At 36.2% G+C, this 10089-nt stretch overlaps 1 long non-coding RNA gene across 2 annotated transcripts; it reads right to left on the bottom strand.

The window, feature by feature from the left end:
- Positions 1-1713: 1713 nt before the first annotated feature.
- On the bottom strand, positions 1714-8753 carry LOC147846591 (uncharacterized). 2 transcript variants are annotated; one of them, XR_015479234.1, is made up of 3 exons: positions 5970-8753; positions 4391-5285; positions 1714-3957 (listed from the first exon to the last, which is right to left on the bottom strand). It is a non-coding gene; the product is annotated as an uncharacterized LOC147846591 (long non-coding RNA). The 2 variants fall into 2 exon arrangements; XR_015479235.1 differs by having other exon boundaries at positions 2651-3964; positions 4782-5285.
- Positions 8754-10089: the final 1336 nt, after the last annotated feature.

The following is a 10089-nucleotide window of genomic DNA, read 5'->3' on the forward strand; positions in this document are numbered from 1 at the left end:
TGATACCTCCACCCTAAAGAAGTGATAGTTTCACAATAAAGGACTGATAGCCCTGCCCTTAAGGACTGATAGCTCCACCCTCAAGGACTGATAGCTCCACCCTAAAGGAGTGGTAGCCCCACCCTAGAGGAGTGATAGCCCCACCCTAAACGACTGATAGCCCCACCCTAAAGAAGTGATAGCTCCACCCTAAAGGAGTAATAGCGCTGGACTAGCGGACTGATAGCTCCGCCCTAAAGAAATGATACCTCCCCCTTAGGAAGTGATAGCTCCACCCTAAAGGACTGATAGCCCTGCAATAAAGGACTAATAGCTCCACCCTCAAGGACTGATAAACCCACCCTAAAGAAATGATACCTCCACCCTAAAAAAAGTGATAGCTCCACCCTCAAGGACTGATAGCCCTGCCCTAAAGGACAGATAGCTCCACTCTCAAGGACTGATACCCCCACCCTAAAGAAATGATACCTCCACCCTAAAGAAATGATACCTCCACCCTAAAGAAGTGATAGCTCCACCCTCAAGGACTGATAGCTCCACCCTAAATGACTGATAGCCCTGCCCTAAAGAACTGATAGCTCCACCCTAAAGAAGTGATAGCTCCACCCTCAAGGACTGATAGCTCCACCCTAAAGGACTGATAGCCCTGCCCTAAAGAACTGATAGCTCCACCCTCAAGGACTGATAGCTCCACCCTAAAGGACTGATAGCCCTGCCCTAAAGAACTGATAGCTCCCCCCTAAAGGACTGATAGCCCCACCCTTAATGACTAATAGCCCCACCCTAAACGACTGATAGCCCCACCATGAAGGAGTGATAGCTTCACCCTAAAGGAGTAATAGCGCTGGACTAGCGGACTGATAGCTCCGCCCAAAAGGACTGATACCCCCAACCTAAAGAAATTATAGCTCCACCCTAAATTACTGATAGCCTTGCCCTAAAGGACTGATAGCTCCACCCTCAAGGACTGATAGCGCCACCCAAAAAAAACCGATAGCCCCACCATAAAGGAGTTATAGCCCCATGCTAAATAACTATTAGATCCGCCCTAAAGGAGTGATAGCTCCGCTCTGAAAAAAGATATGCTGCCACGTTAAAAACCACAACTAAAAGTCCTGCTCTTTTTCAAAATGTAAAATAAGCGATCATATAAAACTATAATCCATTAATATACTTAATTTAAACTAAAAGCAAGTAATTCCTGAAAATAGACAGGAAAAATCAGGACTTTCACAATCATTTGAACTGATTTAAAACTGATGATGGACAATTTTAGTGCCTCAGAAAAGATTGTGCAGACCTGAAAGAAACCCTGCTCTGCATGTAAACTCACACATTTCTTCCATTCATCCGGCACGCAGCAGAAGAATGCAGGAGCAGATGAGAAGTGTTCGTCAGGGGAGCTCTAAACAACATCTCCGGCTGCATATGTGAATCATGCCCTGCCAAAATGCTAATATGACATGCTCTGGCTTTTGCAACACATATGCTGCAGTTTTTAGGCTTTTGCCAAGACACCTAAAGCCGCTCGCTGAGGGTCAGATGGCAGAAGCCCCTGCAAAACAAACACACGACACACAAATAAGGCCTCCGGGGAACATCATTTATCATTATTTATTAAGTGATGCGTCTACGCGGCTTCATAAAAAATGAATGCAGAAGGTCTGAGCCAGATTCACCCTCCAACATTTGACACACAAACCTAGTTTTTGTATTTTGAATGAAGTTTTATAACATCGTGGTTTAATAGGAAAGTCCAACGCTCTGAATGTGACATCATCATATTTGCATGCTACCTCCTGATTGGCTTTTATTGTGGATTTGCATATGATGGAAGATGGTTTTCCTCATAAAAAGCACATTTATTTACAGGGTTTTAATCTTGTATTTTATTATGTTTTTGTTGTTTTTGCAATTTTATTGTCAATTTTCTGGCTTTTATTTTCAGAATTCTGCCAATTTCCCTCAGAATAATTTTTTCCTTTTTGCAATTTTGAGTTTTTTCCTTGGCAATCCTGTAACTAAACATCTTATAAATCTCTCCTGTCTTCAGAATTCAGCTTTTACATGTCAGAATTCAGACATTTTCCATTTGGAGTTTTATAATGTGGTCAATAGGAAAGTCCAGCGCTCTATATATTACGTGACATCATCATATTTGCATGCTGACTCCTGATTGGCTTTTATTGTGCATTTGCATATTGAATCTGATGGAAGATGGTTTTCCTCATAAAGTTCTCATTTAATTTTTGCAATTTTATTTTTCTGACTTTTGTTTTCAGAATTCCTTTATTACATCTCCGAATTTGGACAATTTCCCTCAGAATTTCACTTTTCCATCTTGCAATTTTGACTTTTCTACCTTGCAATCTCATTTTAAACCTTATAAACCTCTTTTGTCCTCAGAATTCAGTTTTTACATCTCAGAATTCTGACATTTTCCATTTTAGACTGGAGTTTTGTATCATTGTGGTTAATAGGACAGTCCAGCACTCTGCATTTGAAATCATTATATTTGCATGCTGACTCCTGATTGGCTTTAAGTTTGCATTTGCATGTAAATTCTCAAGGTTTTCCTCATAAAAACACATTTATTCGCACGTTTTTAATCTTGTATTTTTTATGTTTTTGCAATTTTATTTTATATTTTCTGACTTTTGTTTTCAGAATTCTGCCAATTTCCCTCAGAATTATTTTTTTCCTTTTTGCAATTTTGAGTTTTTTCCTTGGCAATCCTGTAACTAAACATCTTATAAATCTCTCCTGTCTTCAGAATTCAGCTTTTACATGTCAGAATTCAGACATTTTCCATTTGGAGTTTTATAATGTGGTCAATAGGAAAGTCCAGCGCTCTATATATTACGTGACATCATCATATTTGCATGCTGACTCCTGATTGGCTTTTATTGTGCATTTGCATATTGAATCTGATGGAAGATGGTTTTCCTCATAAAGTTCTCATTTAATTTTTGCAATTTTATTTTTCTGACTTTTGTTTTCAGAATTCCTTTATTACATCTCCGAATTTGGACAATTTCCCTCAGAATTTCACTTTTCCATCTTGCAATTTTGACTTTTCCACCTTGCAATCTCATTTTAAACCTTATAAACCTCTTTTGTCCTCAGAATTCAGTTTTTACATCTCAGAATTCTGACATTTTCCATTTTAGACTGGAGTTTTGTATCATTGTGGTTAATAGGACAGTCCAGCACTCTGCATTTGAAATCATTATATTTGCATGCTGACTCCTGATTGGCTTTAAGTTTGCATTTGCATGTAAATTCTCAAGGTTTTCCTCATAAAAACACATTTATTCGCACGTTTTTAATCTTGTATTTTTTATGTTTTTGCAATTTTATTTTATATTTTCTGGCTTTTGTTTTCAGAATTCTGCCAATTTCCCTCAGAATTATTTTTTTCCTTTTTGCAATTTTGAGTTTTTTCCTTTGGCAATCCTGTAACTAAAGATCTTATAAATCTCTCCTGTCCTCAGAATTCAGCTTTTACATGTCAGAATTTGAACATTTTCCATTTGGAGTTTTATAATGGGGTCAATAGGAAAGTCCAGCGCTCTATATATTATATGTGACATCATCATATTTGCATGCTGACTCCTGATTGGCTTTTATTGTGCATTTGCATATTGAATCTGATGGAAGATGGTTTTCCTCATGAAAAGCAGATTTACTTTCATGTTTTTAATTTTGTAATCTTTACGTTTTTTTTTGTTTTTCAATTTTATTTTTATTTTCTTGACTTTTTTTTAGAATTCAGACGATTTTCCTCAGAATTCAGTTTTTTTATATCTTGCAATTTTGACTTTTCTTCCTTGCAATCCCATTTTTACACCTTATAAATCTCTTTGGTCCTCAGAATTCAATTAGACTGGAGTTTTGTATTATTGTGGTTAATAAGACAGTCCAATCTTCTGCATTTGACATCATCATATTTGCATGCTGAGTCCTGATTGGCTTTAGGTTTGCATTTGCATATACATTCTCAAGGTTTTCCTCATAAAAAGCACATTTATTTGCATGTTTTGAATTTTAAATTCTTATGTTTTTATGTTTTTGCAATTTTATTTTGACTTTTGTTTTCAGAATTCTGCCAATTTCTCTCAGAATTATTATTTTTTAAATCTTGCAATTTTGACTTTTCCTTTTTGTAATCCTATTTTTACACCTTATACATCTGTTTTTACCTCAATACTTTATTACATCTCAGAATTCAGATAATTTCCCTCAGAATTTCATTTTAGACCTTATAAATTTCTTTTGTCCTCAACATTTCTTTATTAAATTTCCAAATTCTGACAGTTTCCATTTTAGTTAGGAGTTTTATAACATAAAAGTCCTATGTTCTATAAATGACATCATCATATTTGCATACTGACTCCTGATTGACTGTTATTGTGCATTTGCATATTGAATCTGATGGAAGATGGTTTTCCTCATAAAGAGCACATTCATTTTCATGTTTTTAATCTTGTATTCTTCATGTTTTTGTTGTTTTTGCAATTTTATTTTTATTTTTCTGACTTTTGCTTTCAGAATTCGGACAATTTATAATTATTTAGAATAATTTTTTTTTCATCTGGCAATTCTGACTTTTTTTCTCTTGCAATCCCATTTGTACACCCTATAAATCCCGTTTTGTCCTCAGAATTCAGTTTTTACATCTCAAAATTTGGACATTTTCCTTTTCAGACAGGAGCTTAATATCGTTGTAGTTAATAAAACAGTCCAACGCTCTGAATTTGACATCATATTTGCATGGTGACTCCTGATTGGCTTTCATTGTTCATTTGCATATTCATTTTGATGGTTTTTGTTTTATATGACTTTTGTTTTCAGATTTCTGCCAATTTCCCTCAGAATTATTTTTTTCCTTCTTGCAATTTTGACTTTTCCCCCTTGTAATCCCAATTTTACACCTTATAAATCTGTTTTTGTCCTCGAAATTCCTTTAATAGATCTCAGAATTCGGGAGAGATTGGAAGATGGTTTTTACTTCAAAGTTCTCATGTTGCTTTTTTTTCCTCACTTTTGTTTTCAGAATTCCTTTAATACATCTCAGAATTCAGACAATTTCCCTCATTCAATTTTGACATTTTATAATTTCATATTTTCTCCTCAGAATTTAGTTTTAGACTTTTTTGTTTCAGCATTTCTTTTTCTACATCTCAAAACTCTGTAATATTCCCCCTCAATAATTCAGTTTTGTCAGAATAGTGAGATATAAAGTCAGTGTCTTCAGTAGATTGATCATGTTTCTGTTGTTTACACTATTACGCCCCAAGTCTAGGGGAAACGAAAAGGGCATAATAAACGAAGAACAAACAAATGTGTTGGGGTGGTGGATTTCCCAAACTAAACAAAACTTAAAGCAAAATATTTCCCCTCGGTCGACAACCAAACTCACACACTCAATTGAGAGTATATATAAAGATATTTATTATAGAAAAATAGGGTTTGTATATACGAGCATTTCGTCAGGGTGACCACAGGCCAAAATAACAAACAAAAGAATCTATAAAATAAATCCACTAAATTACCTATTACTATTTAAAGAAACATACAAGAATCTTACCTGACTCCCTAATATAAACAAAGTCAAAAGTAGTCAAATAAATAGGCAGGTCACCCCTACACGCTCAAACTCTCAAATATTCAAGCATAGGATGGTCATCAATACAAAAGTGATAATTGTTGGTCGTCGGCCGAAGGGGTGAGGGAAACCCAGGAGCTCCACTCCAAACACAGCACGCAGCAGAAATGAGCTCTCCGATTCCTGCCGGAAGCTCCCTTTTATACAGGCCTCGTAGACCAGCAGCCAATCAGAGCAGGGAATCACGCCGGCGTGGGAGCCTATAAGACATCAGAAAAACAGCAAGGAGGCGGGACAAAAGAAAAAGGAGTACAATCCGCAATAATAAAAATAAATAAATAAACTTCAGTCGTAACAACACTCTTAAATCCTGCATTTCCGCCAGTAAAGTCCATCTAATTCAGATGCTTTGGTTTGTTCAGTGTATTCCATCATCATCCGCCTTTACTCAGACAACAAAATATATTCTTAAATCTCACAATTCACTTTTTACATCTCGCATCTGATTTCATTCTTATATTAAATCTTTTTTTTTTATTTGCAATTTTGACTTTTTTCAGAGTTCAATTTCCACATGCCAGTTTTATGCCTGTTCATTCTATTTGTCTCCTTGTAATTCTGACTCTTTTTCTCAGAATTCAATTACAATTCGATACAAGTTCATTTCACATCTCAAAATTCAGATTTGCCCCTCAAAATTCAGTTTTTACATCTCGTAACTCTGTTTTGTTTCCTCATCTTATCATTTTTGTCTCTCAGAATTCAGTTCTTTTTTTACAGTTGACATTTTTGGTCAGAATTTATTTTTCTCCATCCCATAATTCAGATTTTACCCCTCAGAATTCAATTACATTTCAATACAAGTTCATTTTCACATCTAAAAAATTCAGACTTCTCTCCCTCAGAATTTAGTTTTTACATTTCACAACTGACTTTTTACTCTTGTAATTCCATTTTTACAGCTTATAATTCTCTTTTCTTCCTCATAATTCAGTTTTTACATCTCAAAAATTCTGAATTGTTTCTTTAACTTATATAATTCTATATTTGTCTCCTCTTTATTTAGGTTTTACCTCATGTTTTTGCCAGAATTTTTTGTCTTGCAATTCTGACTCTTTTTTTTTCTCTTCTCAGAATTCAGACTTTTTCCTCTCAGAATTAATTTTTACATCTCTCAATTAACTATTTTCTCAATTATAATTCTCTTTTTTTTTTGCTTAAAATCTCAGGAATTTAGTTTTTCCTCCCAATTTCCCTTTTTTCTCGTTCTGTAATAGCATTTTTACATCTTATAATTCTCTTTTTACCCCACATCTCATTATTGGAATTATGATTTTTCTTGTCTGGTTTGTTTGGTTGTTTTTTGTGCCAGAATTTCTTTTTCTACATCTCAGAATTCTGTAATATTCCTCCTCAATAATTCAGTTTTGTCAGAGTAGTGAGATATAAAGTCAGTGTCTTCAGTAGATTGATCATGTTTCTGTTTTTCACACTCTTAAATCCTGCATTTCCGTCAGTAAAGTCCATCTAATTCTTTGGTTTGTTTATTTTTACAGCTTATAATTCTCTTTTCTTCCTCAGAATTCAGTTTTGACATCTCAGGAATTCTGATTTGTTTCCTCAGCTAATATAATTCTATATTTGTCTCCTATTTAGGTTTTACCTAATTATTTTTGCCAGAATTCCCTTTTTTGTCTAGCAATTCTGACTCTTTTTCTCAGAATTCAGACTTTTCCTCCTCCAAATTAATTTTTATATCTCTCTATTGACTTTTTTCTCTCTTTAAACTCTCTTTTTTGCTCAAATTCTCAATTTATTTCAATATTTACCTTTTTCTCTTTCTGTAAATCCATTTTAACATTTTATAATTCTCTTATAATCCTCCCCCCACCTTTATATTTAGTGAGATATATACTGAGACTTGATATAGTGAGATATAAAGTCAGTGTCTTCAGTAGATTGATCATGTTTCTGTTGTTTACACTCTTAAATCCTGCATCTCGGTCAGTAAAGTCCATCTAATTCAGATGCTTTGGTGTGTTCAGTGTATTCCAGCATCATCCGCCTTTACTCAGACAACAAAAAGCGACTTTATCATCGCGCTCTGAATTCACACTGTCTCCCAAAACATGTGTGTGTGTGTGTGTGTCTCCTCGTTCTCTTTTCATCAGCCCATCCCCCGCTCTTGCAGATTAGAATTCATTAGCAATCAAAGAGCCTCTGTGGAACTCCTGCTCTTAATTACCCACTCATTTGCATTTTTGCATATTAATGACTGCAGAGTTTGCCGTCTGACTGCGGCAGCGAGCGAGGGCTTAAAGTCACCCTGTGTGCTTTTTTTTATTTTGTATTCTCACACGACGACTGCAGGGCGAAACACACAGAATCGGTGGAAAGCAGATGCGACCCTGAACGCAGGTCAGCGTCCAATCACAGAGCGGGTCAGAAACAGTCACGCTTTCAGCCACAGACGCCAGAAAACGTGAGAAAAGAGAGTCATGACTCATGCACGACTCTGTGTTTGTCTCGATTTACACTGCTCAAGTCACAATTATGAGCCGGAATTAAAGACTACATGCGAAATGTTGGACAAATGAGGTATGCTGATTTATTCATACACAAGGATTGACATGAGATACAGTTGAACCCCCCAATTTCTGTTTAACAGAGAGACACTTTTCTAAACATGATAGTTTTAATAACTGATTTGTTTTATCTTTGCCAGGATGACGACACATAATATTGTATTAGTTAATTATTAAGATACTAGTGTTCAGCTTAAAGTGGAATTTAAAGGCTTCACTAGGTTCAAATGAGCGTAATTAAGTCATTGTATAACAGTGGTTTGTCTTGTAGACAATCCAAAACAAAGATTGCTGAAGGGGGCTAATAATATTGACCTTAAAATGGCTTTAAAACAATTAAGAACTGCTTTTATTCAAGCCGAAATAAACCAAGTAAGACTTTATCCAGAAGAACAAATATTATAGGAAATACTGTGAAACACTCCTGAATCTGTTCAACATCATTCGGGAAAAAACTCACAGGTCACTTGAACTGTTTGTCGATATTCTTAACCCTCCCAGTGCAATCCAGATCTGTGTCCAGATCTGATTTACATTCCAGGTCTGTTTACGCTAGTTATTTTTTCAGTGGTTACTTCAATCATTAATTTTTCTTCAGCTTAGTCCCTTATTTATCTGGGGTCGCCACAGCGGAATGAACCAACAACAATTCCAGAATATGTTTTACACAGCGGATCCCCTTCCAGCTGCAACCCAGTACTGGGAAACACCCAATGCACACTTATTCACACACACATTCATACACCGCAGCCAATTTAGTTCATCAAAAGAGCAGCCAGAGGAAACCCATGCCAACACAGAAACGCCAACTGACCTAGCTGGGACGCGAACCAGCGACCTTCTTGTTGTGAGGCCACAGTGCTAACCACTGAGCCACCGTGCAGGAATCATTTTATTAGCATTTTCTCATTATTATAACTGTGATTTTTAGAATTATTCAATGATTCATTTTCCTTCAGCTTAGTCCCTTTATTCATCAGGGATTGTCGCAGCGGAATGAACCGCCAACTATTCCAGCATACAGTTAAAGTCAGAACTATTCGCCCCCCTGTTTATTTCCCCCCAATTTCTGTTTAACTGGAGACGATTTTTCCAACACATTTCTAATCATAATAGTGTTAATAATTAATCTCTAATAACTGATTTATTTTCTCTTTGTCATGATGACAGTAAATAATATTAGACTAGATATTCTTCAAGACACTTCTATACAGCTTAAAGTGACATGTAAAGGCTTCACTAGGGTAATTAGGGTAAAGTTAGGGTAATTAGGCAAGTCATTGTATAACAGTGGTTTGTTCTGGAGACAATCCAAAACTAATATTGCTGAAGGGGCGAATAATATTGACTATAAAATGGGTTTAAAAGATCTGCTTTTATTCTAGCCGAAATAAAACAAACAAAAGACTTTCTCCAGAAGAACAAATATTAGAGGAAATACTGTGAACAATTCCTGAATCTGTTCAACATCATTTGGAAATATTTAAAAAAGAAGAAAAATAAAAAGGGGGGCGAATAATTCAGACTTTAACTGTATGTTTTACACAGAGGATGGCCTTCCAGCTGCAACCCAGTGCAGGGATACACCCATACACACTTATTCACACACACACACACACACACGCACGCACACACACACACACACACACGCACGCACGCACGCACGCACGCACGCACGCACGCACGCACGCACGCACGCACACACACACACACACACACACACACACACACACACACACACACACACACGCACACACACACACATGCGCGCACACACACACACACACACACACACACACACACACACACACACACACACACACACACACACACACACACACACACACACACACACACACACTACGGCCAATTTAATATTGTATCATCTTGTAGTTC

The sequence above is a fragment of the Danio rerio genome, chromosome 2, assembly GCF_052040795.2.
Source record: "Danio rerio strain M-AB ecotype USA chromosome 2, GRCz13ab, whole genome shotgun sequence".
Taxonomy (NCBI): Eukaryota; Metazoa; Chordata; class Actinopteri; order Cypriniformes; family Danionidae; genus Danio; species Danio rerio.